Source organism: Triticum aestivum, chromosome 4B, assembly GCF_018294505.1.
Source record: "Triticum aestivum cultivar Chinese Spring chromosome 4B, IWGSC CS RefSeq v2.1, whole genome shotgun sequence".
Classification (NCBI taxonomy): domain Eukaryota; kingdom Viridiplantae; phylum Streptophyta; class Magnoliopsida; order Poales; family Poaceae; genus Triticum; species Triticum aestivum.
Genome location: NC_057804.1, coordinates 648,757,251 through 648,765,456, shown reverse-complemented (window position 1 = coordinate 648,765,456; position 8,206 = coordinate 648,757,251).

Sequence of the window (8,206 nt, the reverse complement as noted above, 5' to 3'; positions counted from 1 at the left end):
CCTAGTAGCACCAGGGTATTAAGATACCGGTTCGGTTGCTAAGTGTTAGTAACTCGAAATAAAAGAGCTACGGAATAAACGGAGACTAGCTAAAGGTGAGCTGACAATATGTGTTGGAAGTGTTTCCAAGTTTGATGTGATCAAACATCGCACGCTCCCTCTACCATCAAGATTAGTATTAAACCTGAATAATTGTCATTTGATGTTTGCGTTGAACATAGACATAATTGGATTATGTCTATTGCAATACAGTTATTCATTTAAGGAGAATAATGGTTACTCTATTTATTTGAATAATACCTTCAATGGTCTTGCACCTAAAGGAATGGTTTATTGAATCTCGATCGTAGTGATACACATTTTCATGCCAAAAGATATAAGATAGTAATGATAGTACCACTTACTTGTAGCACTGCCACGTAAGTCATAATGGGGTAAAACGCATGAAGAAGCTCCATGTTGATGGATCTTTGGACTCACTCGTTTTGAAAAGTTTGAGACATGCGAACCATGTCTATTGGTGTATACGCATGAAGAAACTCCATGCAGATGGATCGTTTGGACTCACTTGATATTAAATCACTTGAGATATGCAAATCATACCACATGGGCAAGATGACTGAAAAGCCTCGGTTTCAGTAAGATGGAACAAGATAGCAACTTGTTGGAAGTAACACATTTTGATGTGTGCAGTCCAATGAGTGCTGAGGCATGCATTAAATATCGTTATGTTCTTACTTCACAGATGATTCGAGTAGATGTTGAGTATATTTACTTGATGAAACACAAGTCTGAATTATTGAATGGTTCAAGTAATTTCAGAGTGAAGTTAAAGATCATCGTGACAAGAGGATAAAATGTCTATGATATGATCATAGAGATGAGTATCTGAGTTACGAGCTTTGGCACTCAATTAAGACATTGTGGAAACTGTTTCACAATTAATACCGCCTGGAACACCATAGGGTGATGGTGTGTCCGAACATCATAGTTACACCCTATTGGATATGGTGCGTACCATGATGTCTCTTATCGAATTACCACTATCGTTCATGGGTTAGGCATTAGAGACAACCGCACTCACTTTAATAGGGCACCACGTAATTCCGTTGAGACGACACCGTTTGAACTATGGTTTGGAGAAACCTAAGTTGTCGTTTCTTAAAAGTTTGGGGCTGCGACGCTTATGTGAAAAAGTTTCAGGTTGATGAGCTCGAACCCAAAGCGAATAAAAATGCATCTTCATAGGACACCCAAAACAGTTGGGTATACCTCCTATCTCAGATCAGGAAGCAAAAGTAATTGTTTCTAGAAACGGGTCCTTTCTCGAGGAAAAGTTTCTCTCGAAAGAATTGAGTGGGAGGATGGTGGAGACTTGATGAGGCTATTGAACCATCACTTCAACCAGTGTGTAGCAGGACACAGGAAGTTGTTCATGTGGCACCTACACCAATTGAAGCGGAAGCTGATGATAGTGATCATGATGCTTCGGATCAAGTCACTACCGAACTTCGTAGGTCGACAAGGACGCGTACTACTTCAGAGTGGTACGCAATCCTGTCTTAGAGGTCATGTTGCTAGACAACAATGAACCTACGAGCTATGGAGAAGCGATGGTGGGCCCGAATTCTGATGAATGGCTCAAGGCCATAAAATCCGAGAGAGGATCCATGACTTTGGAAGAAATACTTGATGGTCGTAAGGCCGTTGGGTAAAGATGGATTTTAAAAGGAAGACAGACAATGATGGTAAGTATCACCATTAAGAAAGCTCGACTTGTCGTTAAAGATGTTTTCCGACAAGTTCAAGGAGTTGACTACGGTGAGGTTTTCTCACTCGTAGCAATGCTAAGAGTCTGTTGGAATTGGATTAGCAGTTACTGCATTATTTATGAAATCTTGCATATAGGATGTCAAAACATTGTTTCCTTGACAGTTTTCTTGAGGAAAGGTTGTATGTGATACAACCAGAAGGTTTTTGACAATCCTGAAAGACGCTAACAAGTATGCAAAGCTCCAGCAATCCTTCTAAGGACTGGAGTAAGCATCTCGGAGTTGGAATCTACGCTTTGATGAGATGATCAAAGATTTTGGGTCTATACAAAGTTTATGAAAAACTTGTATTTCCAAAGAAGTGAGTGGGAGCACTATAGAATTTCTGATGAGTATATGTTGTTGACATATTATTGATCAGAAATGAAGTAGAATTTCTAGAAAGCATATAGGGTTATTTGAAAAGTGTTTTTCAATAGAAAACCTGGATTAAGCTGCTTGAACATTGAGCATCAAGATCTATGAGGATAGATCAAAAACCGCTCAATAATACTTTCAAATGAGCACATACCTTGACGTCATCTTGAAGGTGTTCAAGATGGATCAGTCAAAGAAGGAGTTCTTGCCTGAGTTGTAAGGTATGAAGTTAAGACTTAAAGCTCGACCACGGCAGAAGAGAGAGAAAGGATGAAGGTCATCCCCTATGCTTTAGATGTAGGCTCTACAGTATGCTATGCTAAGTACCGCACCTGATGTGTTCCTTGCCACATGTCTGGCAAGAGGGTACAAAGGTGATCAAGGAGTGGATCACCAAATAGCGGTCAAAATTGTCCTAGGAGTAATAAGGACATCTTTCTCGATTATGGAGGTGATAAAGAGTTCGGTGTAAAGGGTTACGTCGATGCAAGCTTTAATACCTATCCGAATGACTCTGAGTAGCAAAACGGATACGTATAGTGGAGCAACCATTTGGAATAGCTCCAAGTGGAGCGTGGAAGCAACATTTACAATATGACCTAGAGATTTGCAAAGTACATACGGATCTGAATGTTGCAGATCCGTTGACTAAAACCTCTCTCACAAGCAAAGCATAATCAAACCCCAGAACTCATTGAGTCTTAATCACATGATGATGTGAACTAGTTTAGTGACACTAGTAAACTCTTTGGATGTTGGTCACATGGCGATGTGACCTGTCAGTGTTAATCACATGGCGATCTGAACTAGATTATTGACTCTAGTGCAAGTGGGATACTGTTGGAAATATGCCCTAGAGGCAATAATAAATTAGTTATTATTATATTTCCTTGTTCATGATAATCGTTTATTATCCATGCTATAATTGTATTGATAGGAAACTCAGATACATGTGTGGGTACATAGACAACACCATGTCCCTAGTAAGCCTCTAGTTGACTAGCTCGTTGATCAATAGATGGTTACAGTTTCCTGACCATGGACATTGGATGTCGTTGATAACGGGATCATATCATTAGGAGAATGATGTGATGGACAAGACCGAATCCTAAGCCTAGCACTAAAGATCGTGTAGTTCGTATGCTAAAGCTTTTCTAATGTCAAGTATCATTTCCTTAGACCATGAGATTGTGCAACTCCCGGATACCATAGGAATGCTTTGGGTGCACCAAACGTCACAACGTAACTGGGTGGCTATAAAAGTGCACTACAGGTATCTCCGAAAGTGTCTGTTGGGTTGGCACAAATGGAGACTGGGATTTGTCACTCCGTGTAACGGAGAGGTATCTCTGGGCCCACTCGGTAGGACATCATCATAATGTGCACAATGTGACCAAGGGGTTAATCACGGGATGATGTGTTACGGAACGAGTAAAGAGACTTGCCGGTAACGAGATTGAACAAGGTATCAGGATACCGACGATCGAATCTCGGGCAAGTACCATACCGCTAGACAAAGGGAATTGTATACGGGATCGATTGAGTCCTTGACATCGTGGTTCATTCGATGAGATCATCGTGGAACATGTGGGAGACAACATGGGTATCCAGATCCCGCTGTTGGTTATTGACCGGAGAACGTCTCGGTCATGTCTGCATGGTTCCCGAACCCGTAGGGTCTACACACTTAAGGTTCGATGACGCTAGGGTTATAAAGGAAGTTTGTATGTGGTTACCGAATGTTGTTCGGAGTCCTGGATGAGATCCCGGACATCACGAGGAGTTCCAGAATGGTCCGGAGGTAAAGATTTACATATGGGAAGTCCTGTTTTGGTCACCGGAAAAGTTTCGGGTTTTTTCGGTAACGTACCGGGACCACCGGGAGGGTCCCGGGGGTCCACCAAGTGGGGCCACCATCCCCGGAGGGCTGCATGGGCCAAGTGTGGGAAGGGACCAGCCCTAGGTGGTCTGGTGTGCCCCCCACAAGGGCCCAAGGCGCCTAGGGTTTGGGGAGGGGGGGCTTCCACCTAACTTGGGGGGCAAGTTTCCCCTCTTCCCCCCCATTGGCCGCCACCCTTAGATGGGATTGGGGCTGCCGCACCCCTTGGGGTGGAAACCCTAGAGGGGGCACACCCCCCTCCCTCTCCCCTATATATAGTTGAGGTCTTGAGGGCTGCCAACACATGAGTTTTGGCCTCTCCCTGGCGCAGCCCTACCTCTCTTACTCCTCCTCTCCCGCGGTGCTTGGCGAAGCCCTGTAGGATTGCCACGCTCCTCCACCACCACCACGCCATTGTGCTGCTGCTGGATGGAGTCTTCCTCAACCTCTCCCTCTCTCCTTGCTGGATCAAGGCATGGGAGACGTCACCGGGCTATACGTGTGTTGAACGTGGAGGTGCCGTCCGTTCGGCACTAGGATCTCCAGTGATTTGGATCACGACGAGTACGACTCCTTCAAACCCGTTATCTTGTACGCTTCCGCTTAGCGATCTACAAGGGTATGTAGATGCACTCTTCTTCCCCTCGTTGCTGGTTTCTCCATAGATAGATCTTGGTGACACGTAGGAAAATTTTGAATTTCTGCTATGTTCCCCAACACCTGTTAACCCCAAGAATCCTCGTAGCTCAGTCACATTTGTTGGTATAGGACAATTGACCATAGCTTCTGTTTTTGCAGGATCAATAGCTACACCCTTGTCAGAGATGATGTGGTCCAAATATTCCATGGACTGCTGGGCAAACACACACTTACTTTGTTTCACATATAACTGATTTTCAGCCAGAATTTCAAACACAGACCTCTAATGCTGAACATGCTCTTCCAGAGTGATGCTGAATACCAAGATATCATCCATGAATACCAACACATATTTTCTGTTAGGCCCTGCCATAAACACATTCATATTACATTGAAATGTGCCTGAAGCAGTAGCCAGTCCAAAAGGCACCACCCTGAATTGGAGCTGGCCATGGTGTGTTTTAAATGTTGTCTTGTGCTCATCTTCCTCCTTCATTCGAATATGATGATATCCAGCTTTTAAATCTAGTTTTGAAAACCACTTAACACCTCCTAACTCATCCAGTAATTCATCAATTACTGGTAGGGGAACTTGCTCTTTATGGTAATGTCATTCAGCTTTCTATAGTCCACACAGAACCTCCAAGTTCCATCCTTCTTCTTTACCAGGAGAACAGGAGAAGCAAAAGGACTAATGCTTGGTGTGATTAACCCAGCTTTCAGCATTTTAGACACCTGTCTCTCTATTTCATCCTTCTGTAGTGGAGAGTACCTGTATGGTCTGCAATTAACAGGGACAGCCCCAGGGATTAGGTGAATGGCATGATCCAGTGGTCTGTGAGGAGGTAATGTCTGAGGATCCTTGAACACAGTGTTATGTTGTTGCAGTAATTCTTGTACAGCAGGAGGTACTAGTGTTTCAGGTGCCATTACAATTCTGTTTAACACAACAGTGGCCCAAACTTCATTGCCTTTCTCCCATTTTAATAGTTGTTATGCTGTTACTTCTTTAATTTCTGCTGGTGTGACACGAATTACACCTTGCATCTTTACCTCATGTCCTGAATATTTGAATTGGATCCACTTCTCTGCCCAGTGACATTGCATCACTCCCCATTGTTCTAGACAATCCATGCCCAGAATAATATCATGTCCTCCAAGAGGAAGCACATGCATTGCATTTGTGAAGTTGTGTCCCTGAATCCACCAGGTTAACTGAGGCACTCTTTCAGAGCATTGAACCTGTTCCCCATTAGCCACTTTGACCTGCATAGGTCTAGCCAACTTTTCTGTAGTAACCGACACCCTGTTGAGCAGTGCCTGGTCCACAAAAGTGTGGGTGCTCCCTGAGTCCACTAAGATGAGCACCACCTGGTTCCCCACTAAGGCCCTCAGTTGTATGGTTTTTGGATGAGCTGCTCCTGACAAGGCAGTAACTGAAATAGTAGCACAGTCTGCTGTATATTGATCAATGAGAGCATCCAATAGAGCATCTGAAATTATTTTGTTCTGCACCACTGTTTCTGTTGTTTTAGTTGAGCGTCAGCCATAGGCAACTGACTACATACATGACCAGGAACGAACTTAAAAGGTTCTTCTCTTCCAGCGTTTAGCATTCAAGTTCTTCTCTTCCAGCCCCCTGGCCCCTCTTTGATAAGTCAAGTTTTCAAAACGAAAAGCAAATGACAAATATGGCCATTTCTCAAGAACACTAGCTAAGGGCCCTGATACTACCACTTGGATCTGGAACCTACATGCTGATGCTCACGATTTCGATAGTCATACTGGTGATTTGGACCAGATTTATAACACAGGCCGTTGGCTCTTTGGTATTCTTTCAACTGTTTTGCTTTCCACACATCACCAGTAGCCAATGCTGGCCTAGTTTCAGGTTTGGTAAAGGTAGTTTTCTGGTAATTGCATCTGACAGTTTTCTGCTGCAGCAACAGTCCTTCTTGAACAGACGCATACATCGCTATGGCCTGAACAGTTGTTGGTATCTGAAACTCCACCGCTGACCGTGGCTCTGATTTGAGCCCCATAATAAAGCGAGTGACTAAGAAGGTGTCACTAATCAACGGTTCATACAACCTGATTGTGTATACCAGTTGGAGGAACTTTTGCCTATACTCTTCCACTGATTCCACCTGTTTGAGGGACATCAGTTCCTTCATCCGCTGCCTGTACACATTTACATCAAATTCCTGCACAACTGCTGCAAAGAACTGTGGCCAAGTGTGATAGGCGCTGGTTTGTTTGAATGCCTGATACCAACTAGCAGCATTATCGATCAAGTACAATGAAGCGTACGTGACCTTGAAGTTGTCAGGAATATTGTATAATTTGAAGAACGCCTCACATTTATCTAACCAAATCCTGACATCACATCCATCGAAACGGGGGAAATCCATTTTGGGCATCCACTTGCGCTTGCCTGAATTTTCCTCCTGAACTGACTGCACTACTTGTTGGGATAGAGGGTTGCTGGGTGGTACCTGAACTGGACGAGGCAACACCTGAGCCGCGAACGGCGGCCTGGGGCCGAGTATGCCATCGGATACTTCCGACGCTGTCGGCTACGAGGTCTCTGGTACCTCCGGTGGCTTCCCCTTCTGCGCGATATGGAACTGACTCTGTTGTACCTGCCCCAGTGTGTCACAGGAGAGATCCACCATCACTTGGACCTGGTCGAGGCGCGTCGATTGCTCCATCAGCTTGGCGTCGAGCGCCACCAACTGCGCGCAGATCCCATCGACTACTTCCAGCTTGCGTTGCGCCTCCCGGATCTCGGCGAACTCCTTCAGCATGCGCTCCTAGAACGCCTCCATCTCCTCCGCGATGAAGCGCGTCTGCTGATTCGGCTTGAATGTCGTCGTTGTGGCCAACTGTCCCCAAATCAACCCACCTCAGATCGGGATTTACACAGATCAAGCCCTCAGGCGATCCGCGACCGTCGCCTTGGATTTACCGGGTACGATTCAGGCAAAAAAAAATTGGCGCACGGCGGAGCGAGGAGGTGGCTCTGAATACCAGATTGTCACGACTAGACTCTGAGGAGTTTCGCCGGCGACGGACTTCAGCTCGGGGTCGGGATCAGAGGAGAGAAGCAAAGGTAGGAGACAGAAACCAGAGAGGATAAGCTGGATAAACGAGAGGTAAGGTTTGAATTACAGTTTTCGATATCCCCTTCTCCAACGTTCTCCTGCTTATAACACGCAGGTTTACATGGGCTTTCTGCCTCGGCCCACTAGCCCACTATTTCCCAATTGCAGCCCGCATCGCACTTGAACCTTCCCGCCACTACTTTACGCCTTCGCCACTCCTTCTTTCCGCTTCCCTTCCCTTGCACACGCCTTTGTCATCGCTAGGGTACTGACAATGGAGATCGCTTACCTACTCATGTCATTCGGTGAGAAACCAGGGGAGACATGTCTGCTGTGGTGAGGGAAAGCGGCGTCGGCCGTCCCCGTCGGTGCCGCGCCCGATGAGTGCAGCTTGC